Raw genomic sequence first — 8,787 nt, 5'->3', positions numbered from 1 at the left:
TTTTATTTTGATTCTGTATTTTCCTGGCTCTTAACCCCTTTTGACTAAATTTTCTGTTCCTGGCTCCATATTTTCTCCTTGGAACCAACAGTGGCTTTGGCTTCTCCGGAACTAGCCTTTGGTAACTGCCATCTGTGGAGTTTGTCTTTGAACTGTTCTCCGTGCTTCAGCACATGACATCCCAAACGTGTGCCTTTAGATGCCACCTGAAAAGCCAACCTTAACAAAATCTGCAAGTTGGGTGACAATTGGCTCTCCCTCTCTCAGCCTCATCTTATTCCCGACCTTTACTTCATCTCTGACTCTCATTTCCTGAACTCCTATATGAAATGGCAGTGATTTTCTGAGCAATTAAAGTGTTTAGAATATCTCAATGTCCTCCAAACAGAAAGCCATAATAAAACTGTCCTGAAAAACTGTGACATACTCCAGCTGTCTCAGTAGTTGCTCAATACGTTTGGTCATAAAGAGACTGATATGTGTTTGTTCATCAGTGCCTATTTCCTTTTCTCTCTTGGGCACATAGCTAGACTGCATTTCCCAGCTGCCTTTGCAGTTAAGTGGTACCAACCAGTACCAACCAGTGAGGACCAAACAGTGGAATGTGGGCATGTGGGCACCAGAGATGTGTGTCACTAAGAAGCCTGGTCCCTAAAATTTCCCACATTCACCTCTCCTCGCTCTTTTGTCTGCTGTTTGGATGCAGGGTATCCAGTGGCAGATTCTAAAGTCCTCAAAGATGTTGGAGCTCATAAATGAAGGAGTCCGGGTCCCTAAATGATAGCAGAGTCACTGGATGAAGGAGTGTGGTTCTTGAATGGAACAGGGCACCCCTACCTGCTGACTGTCACTGGAATGTGACATGAACAGGAAAGAAACCTTTAGCACGTCAAGCCACTGAGATTTGGGGGCTGTCGGTTACAGCAGTTGGTCTCCCTTGACTAACACAACTCACCTACTCACCCCAAATTTTGAGCCCCTCTGAATGTCTAGGCTGGTGCTTCTCATAGGAGAAATTTGACAAATTCTAAAACAGAATTCTACCCAGAAGGATGTGTTTAGGCAGAAATATTTCCCTTAAATATCTTTCCTGTGAGGTGTGTGTGTGCGTGTGTGTGTGTGTTCAAGACTAAGAGAGCTTCCTTCAGTGAAAGAAACAGATTGGTCTTGATGTCTAATAATCTGCTGCATGCCCCTACAACAAAAATTAGCCAAATAGAAAATAGTGACTTAGGAAGGGGGGAAGAAAGAGGCCGTCCCCATCAGCTCTGGTGGCCAATTATTACTGTGGCAACTTTATTGTCCATTCTCCCAGCCTCTGCTGTTTTTGGCAGAGTTTCCAACTTACGACCTTTCTCAATTAAAGTGTTCCCTTGGAGAAGGATTTTAAGAGAGGAACTTAGCAATTAGGAAAGAACAGATAAGTTTCTGCCCTGCGCAGTGGGCCAGCAACATCCCATCCAAACCTTGAGATAGGAAACGCTTTGCCTGATCAGCCAACAACCACGCGCATTTCAGTGACTTGATTCTCTCCATCCCATCAGCTGCTGCCCAGGGCAGGTGAAATGCGAGAAATACGTAGCTGTTTCCTAGTTGGTTTTGGTCATTTCTTTAGGAGATATCATAGAAAATATAGTAGGGGAGAAACCGAGGAAAAACCATTTCATTTTGTCCTCTGCGGTTTTTGGCTGTGATTGAAGTCTGCCTTTTCTTCTGCCATGTGTGATGATCTGGCCAATGTTAGTATAGTATATTTAGTGATCTGCTAAAATATGGGAATGCCCATAAATAAATAGATAAATAGATAGATAGATAAATAAATAAATAAATAAATAAATAAATAAATAAAATAAAGGAAGCCCCAAGCCTATAGTATGTGGGGAGAATTCCAAGACCATTTGGAATTGTTTATTATGGGTTTTTTTTCCTGAATTATTTATTACTCTGCAAGACCAATATGGCTAAATTAACTCATAAATTAATCCATCATAAAAGGCTGGGAAATACCCTTTTTATTGGCTTCCCATTTGAACATCCACAATGGAGTTGGAAAGTGACTATTATCAGTGGCAAACAGGCCCCTGCAAGAGGGGAAATGATTTGTCTGGCACTACCTAGATGGCAGAAAGTGGAGCCCAGCTCAGACCTGCTCCTTTTTGGCTTTTAACCCCATATAGTCATTTATTGAGTGTATATTAAGTGTATATAATTGAGTGTAGATTAAGTCATTTATTGAGTGTATATTAAGTTCCAGGTATTTACAACAGTCTTTGGGCATCAGGACAAGGCGTCAGGACACTGATGCTCAGAGAGGCAAAACTACTTGCCCACATTCGTACATCGAGTGTGTGTGATGGCACATTCCCTGTCCGTGGGATTCCGGGGCCTTTGTGTGTCACATTGTGTTTTGCCATCAGAAAGAGGCTCTGAGATTGATCAGCACGTTCCAGGTCCAGAGGTCAGAACTCCAGCCAGATATACAGAGATGAGCGAAGGGTATAGCGTTAGTGAGCCGAACCCTTTCTGCTCCTTCGTGTCCTACCAGATGTAAAAGTTCAATCAGCAAGAACACCTCCAGCCAGCAAAAGATCTACTTCCTGTCCGTCTTTTTTAGACTGTGTTCTCCTGATGACTTTCAAAGGGGCTTGGAGCCCAGATTAGTTCGACAGAATAACAGAGCGAACCAGCTTTGTTCCCACAAACACCACTTCCAAGTCGCTATGAGGTAACTTCAGTTCACTGTCCAGCTTAGACTGGAAGGGCCAAGCTCTGGGGAGTCCCCCACACCCACGGCAGAGCCAGCATCTGGATGCCCAGATCGAAGGGTGGACACAGAACGTCCAGCCCATCCCTTGGCCGGTTAATGCAAAGTTAAAGCTCTTAAAGCTTCAGCGTCCCAGAAAGATCTTGGCAGATGACAGCAAATTGGAGGAGAATAGACCCCGGGAGGAAATACCGTTTGCAGCCTGGGCGGCTTTTACATCCACTGTCTCTTCTTTGCTGCCGAATTTCAGGCCTGTGACTTTCTGACAAAAGGCTCTTCTGGCCCAAACCTGTAGACTAATACTGTGAAAAAACCATGCACAGAAGTGGAGTCAGATGGGACCAATGGACCTCACAGTTCTGAGCCTCTATTCTCTTTGAGGAGACTGAGCAGAGCAAGGAAACAGGGTGGATTTGCCACTTCCTTGCAGAGTGGCTTGGGCCAGCTTCTTACCTTTTCTTGACCTCAGGGTCCACCTCTGTGATAGGGAACAACAATGGTCCTTATCTCAGAGGCTGTTAAGGGAACCCGTAGAACAATCTCAAGGCCATGCTAAGTGCCATGTAGGTGGAATGTATGCCATTATTACATTTTCTCACGAGCAAGAAGGGGATAACGATAGCACATACACAGGATTGTTAAGGAACAAACGACTGGATATTCCTGAAGGACCCAGCGCTATGTAGGCACTAGGATGTACGTACTGGGTCTCATGCAGAGAGGCTGACCAGAGAGGAGCCTCTGAGAGTGTGGGTCTGGGGATTCCGGAGACAGAGGCCCAAGTCTTGTGTCTGCCAATTACCAGATAAATATTTTGCAGATCGTGTTATTAGCATACGCCGTTTGTTGTTCCAGGAGGTGATATTTAAGGAAAAAGAAAACGCCAGGTAGGCAGAAGGGTGGACCGGGGTAAGGAGTCCTGGCTTGGAACCCAACTCAACCATTGGAGACCAGTGCAGCCTTGGGCGATCTCTCCTCCACCTTGACTTCGAGTCTCTCTTCCATGGAAGGACAGTGTAGGTGATGTTCCTTCGAATGTTAACAGCAAATATTGCCACGGGGTCTCACGCTCATCCACCGCTGGTGGGAATGGGAAGTGGAACATCGAGCGAGCAAGCCACGTGGTCGTGTCTATATCAGATGAAGGTGTATGTGCCCACCTCCTCTGCATGATGTGTCAGAAGCTTTATGTTTGTTCATGCCACATACCGTTTTGAGCCTCCATTATGTGTGGGCACTGTTCTGAGAGCTGGGGATACACCAATAAGCAGAACGGATAAAATTTTGGGCGAGAGGGGCAGGGTAGACCAACAAAAATAAGATAAGATGAGAACGTGCTTAAGAGACACTGAAAAAGAAGGGCAAGTGGCCGGGAAAGTCGCCCTGAGAAGGTGGTGTGGCTGTCCAGGGTCTGCTTCCGCAGGAGATGGGCTATGGTCCCAGCGCGGTGCCTGGCTTACAGTAGGCTTGAGTAAAAGGTTAGGGGAGCTAAAGGCTTAATGAGTAGAACCTGAATCCTGAAAAGACTGATTTGGATGCAGATGTGAATAGTCAGTATATCTTCATCCGAAATGAATTAGTTCTGACAGTTTCCAGAGCAGAAGGAAAATGATTACATTACCATTATTTTAAACCTGAGAAGCACAGGGGGAATGAGACATACATTCTCCTCCCGAACCAGCCCAAGCTTTCGAGGCCCCGTGCAGTGAGAGGCGTTATTTGCACTTTGCTGCCCCCTGGTGGTGATATAAAAATATAGCCGGAACTCCAGGACCCCGGAAGTTTGTTGACCTCCAAGGTAAAACATGCCAGTGGGCGTGCGTCTCCATCATTGGGGTATTGGGGTTAAACTATCAATGTGCTGACCACGTCTATCAAGTCCAGAAGTATGAACGGAACGACTTTCAGGCTCAAATGGCTAGATTACGTGAAAGAACTATTTCAGGTAAGTCAGTACAATGGGGCATGCTATTTCCCCTATTTTGGAGTGGGTCATTTCTGCTCAAATATTGCTCTTCATGAGTTCACGATGACTGTAACGCGGTCAGAGCTCATAGGGACCTAAGGTATTTCTCAGTCTCAGAATTGCAGGAATGTTTCCTGGGGAGTCCATGTGTGGACTTCAGGGAACCTCTGTAGAGGTTAAACCCTAAGCAGGGGAAACCCTATTCCCAAAATGTATAGGGAAGTGTCCGATCCAAACAGCTGGGGAAACTCTGGGCCAGTTGTCCAAGGTGAGTCCACCATGAAAAGAGAGACTTGTGTTTGATTATCACTGTCGTTCTTCTTGCTGGAACATTCTATTCCGTTTATACACACATATCCATCTCTCACTTTACCTGGTATCAGTATGGTGGTAATGAGGTCACCTCTGTCACTGTCTTGTGGCAAGTTTCCTAACCATTCTGACCCTCTGTTTTCTCATGTAGTGAAAGAAGAAAAGAATATCTATTAAATAAAATTAATCAACACTTAAGGGTGGGCACATGTGAAACTAGACTACCAAGTACCCATTAGATGCTTAACAAACAAATGCTTCTAAAAGTAAGCTCATTAAACATTAATATTTATATAGAATTATAAAGTATTCAAGATTCATAAATGATATGAAGACTTATCTTATGCATTATTCCTGGTATTATATTCCCCGTAAGCTGTGGACGATCCATCAAATGGTGAAAATTTATGATTGATGGACTTCGTCTGTTTTCTTCCAGGTGTATTTCTATCAGGGAGTACTTTGAAAGCCATTACGAGGAAAATTTTGCTGTGTTTGTGTTTGAAGGTAGCGTGCTGACCCCATTTCTGTTCACACTTGGTTTTGATTGAGAATAATAGTCTATTATAAAGGCTAATGTTTGGTACGTCATGTACGCGGCAAAACTGCCTTGGGTCTGCATCTTGGGGCTTCTCTTTGTAGAATCAGCTGCTTTCCTCTTTTCTTTTAAATCTTTATGGTTCTTGTTTTTACTGCTCTAACTGTAATATGTGATTATTGTAAATACTATTGAGACATTACAGAAACACAGGGCCTATAAAGAAAACATTTTCTGCAATCCCAACCTTCTCTCAAAGGTTTGGCATATTGTGTTCATTTTATTTAATGAATATACTGGTGTGTGTGTGTGTGTGTGTGTGTGTGTGTGTGTGTGTTAACAAAAATGGACCATACTAACATGTTGTTCTGCAATTGATTTTTATAACCTTTATACATCTTAGATAAGCTCTACGTCAATCTGCCTGCTCTCTGTCTCTGTCTTTGTATCTCTCTCCCTCTAACTCTTGTGTAGTATTCCACAGCGAGGTATCCCTGTTGTAACCCCAAGCTTCCCTTCCAGGTCGCCTGCTGCCTTTGATCCACATGGTAGATCAAAGATCTCATCTATGCAAGGTCTCTCCAAGACTGGAGAAAAAGAAGCAGTAAGTGAGAGTGTTCTCGCGAGAGACCGCAGAGCAGTGAGCAGTCACGGGTGGTTGATGGAGGAGGCTGAGGACCTGGAAACGTTGTGGACAGTGCTCCTTGGCACGTAAAAGATGCACGGTACTCTGCTGACCCCATCTCACCTGTAAGAATCATAGACTTGAATTGGTGCGTTCTTATGGCTTCTATTTTAAGCCTCATTGTCATTCATTCAATCAACAAACATTCTAAACTATCCACTATGAGGGGATCAGAGCTGCTGAAATAAACTTGCTTGATAGATGAAAACCGGTTATTATACACAAGGCAATAACCAATTGCATTCTGCTGGACATGATTCCTTTGTACTCCTCTGGACAAGACTAATTTGCATTCTCAGTTTTCTATGATTTATAGAGGAGTGAGCTAGTTTAAAGACAATGAAAGGCAGAGATAATCCAGAAAGGTGTATTAGACTGGTCACTAAGTATATTCGCTGCCCATTTCAACTCCCCTGACAAATGTCACATGAATATCCAACTGCAAATACGTGGCATGTAAGTAAGTGCTAAGCCAATGGATATAAAGGCAGTTAAACAGCAGAACGGATCCATTTGTGGGATGGGTGTTGGAAAAGGCAGGAATACCGCTGAGAAATGGATCTACGAGGGCAGGAAAGTATGATGAGTGGCGGAGTTGCTGTATGTACCTTGTTCCCGGCTTCAGCCTCATGCCCGTGTTTCTTGCCCTCAGGTTGAATTTCCTTTTTGAACCCAGCTTTCTTGGCTTTGACCCTTAGTTCTCTGGTTTGTTACTGTCCTAGTGATTGACACAGTATCTCCTTGTTCTGTTCCACATGGAGCCACCTCCTTCCTTGATCCCTACCCCAAATCGGACCCTTCTCTAGACCCACGTGAGTAAATCTGACCTCACCGGTTGTTTGGCCTGGTGGAGACAGGGGTTATACAACCGCAATGCAAATCATTCAAAACCAAATGCCAGTGACCAGAATCCTTTTCCTAAATGTCCCTTTAGCCACTGCCGTGCCACTCGGCTAGTTTCTTTTCATTTCCTCCTGCGTCTGCTTCCCTTTCTTTGTCCCCTCTTTTTCAGAAGGGAAAACCGAAACTCTCTTCCTCTCATTTTGCAGAGTTGCCCAACTCATCCCTAGCCCTTTTCCCTCCCTGCAAGTTCAAATCCAGACCATCTTTTGCATGTAAAAGACTCATGTATCCAACATTGTTCTTAGTTGCAGGTGACAAAATGGATTCCGGATGAATGAAGCAGAAGAGCTTATGGAGGGAAAATTAAAGAGCTCAAGAACCACCAAGGCTGCTGGCGAATCAGGCCATCTCCTAGCAGACTGGGAGACCAGAGGGAAATGATGTGGAGTCACTGCTGGCTGGTGGGTGGCCCATGGGTCACGGGTCTGCACCACCACCACTGCCCTTGCAGGCTGGTCCTGCCTCCCGTGGGGACCCACACACATAAGAAGGGGTTCGAGATCCTAGAAATAAAATGACTGCTGGCCACCACAGCTCATTAGAATGCTTTGGTAAACGAGGAGCTATCTTTCTGGATCTCTCTCTCTCTGCCTGTTCTTTCTCCTTCCACTCAAGGCTCTCTAGGAGGAGCTGTCCTGGATAGAGACCTTTCCCATTGCTGATCTGAGTTGTGTTCCTCTGTTGCCCGCTTTCCACTGTCTGCCTCTTAGAAGGAAGAATGGGTTGCAATCAGATTTTTGGAGGAGGCTACGATCACTTTGGTTTTAAGCATTTTGTTGCCCGTGACTTCACTTTTACCTATTTTAATCTCCATGACAACCCTAGGAAGTGGGTATTGTTATTCCCACTTTACAGATGAAAAGTCAAAGCCTTAGGGAGGTTAGGTGATTCCAGATTGCACATCTAGAAATGGAGGAGACAGATTTCAAACTCAGGGCTGTCTGATTCCAAAGTCCATGTTCTTTTTTTTTTTTTTTTTTTTTACTGTTTGTGTGTTCGTTTATTTATTTTTAAAACGTTTTTAATCTCTGTTTATTTTTGACAGAGTGCAAGTTGGGGAGGGGCAGAGAGAGAGGGAGACACAGAAGCAGAAGCAGGCCCCAGGCTCTGAGCCACCAGCCCAGAGCCCGACGCGGGGCTCGAGCTCACGGACCACGAGATCATGACCTGAGCCAAAGTCAGATGCCCAACCGACTGAGCCACCCAAGGCGCCCCTCTGTTTATTCATTTTTGAGAGAGAGACAGAGTGTGGGTGGGGGAAAGGGCAGAGAGAGAGGGAGACACAGAATCTGAAGCAGGCTCCAGGCTCTGAACTGTCAGCACCGATCCCGATGCGGGGCTCGAACTCACAGACCGGGAGATCATGACCTGAGCTGAAGTCAGACGCTTAACGGACTGAGCCATCCAGGTGCCCCTATGGTCTCATTTTAAAGCTGTTTTATTTTTGTCAAAACTGTGCATGCATATAGTTTAAGAATCAAGTTACTATTATGTATCTATTTCCATGTCTCTAAATAAACCACTTATGTTGTCACTTACTGATCTGTTTCAATCACCCTCCTCTTCCAAATCCTGAATGTAGGGCCTTTCTCAGCCCCTCCCTGACTGTCACCACAGTC

General features: G+C 44.9%; 1 long non-coding RNA gene across 1 annotated transcript; it reads left to right on the top strand.

Annotated features, from left to right (window-relative positions):
- Positions 1-4,404: 4,404 nt before the first annotated feature.
- On the top strand, positions 4,405-7,172 carry LOC132693356 (uncharacterized). Its single transcript, XR_009616755.3, has 3 exons — positions 4,405-4,709; positions 6,103-6,291; positions 6,918-7,172. It is a non-coding gene; the product is annotated as an uncharacterized LOC132693356 (long non-coding RNA).
- The last annotated feature ends 1,615 nt before the right edge of the window (positions 7,173-8,787 follow it).

The sequence above is a fragment of the Panthera onca genome, chromosome B1, assembly GCF_046562875.1.
Source record: "Panthera onca isolate mPanOnc1 chromosome B1, mPanOnc1 haplotype 2, whole genome shotgun sequence".
NCBI lineage: Eukaryota > Metazoa > Chordata > Mammalia > Carnivora > Felidae > Panthera > Panthera onca.
Note: the sequence above shows the minus strand (reverse complement) of the source record. Positions and strands in the feature narration are given on the sequence as shown.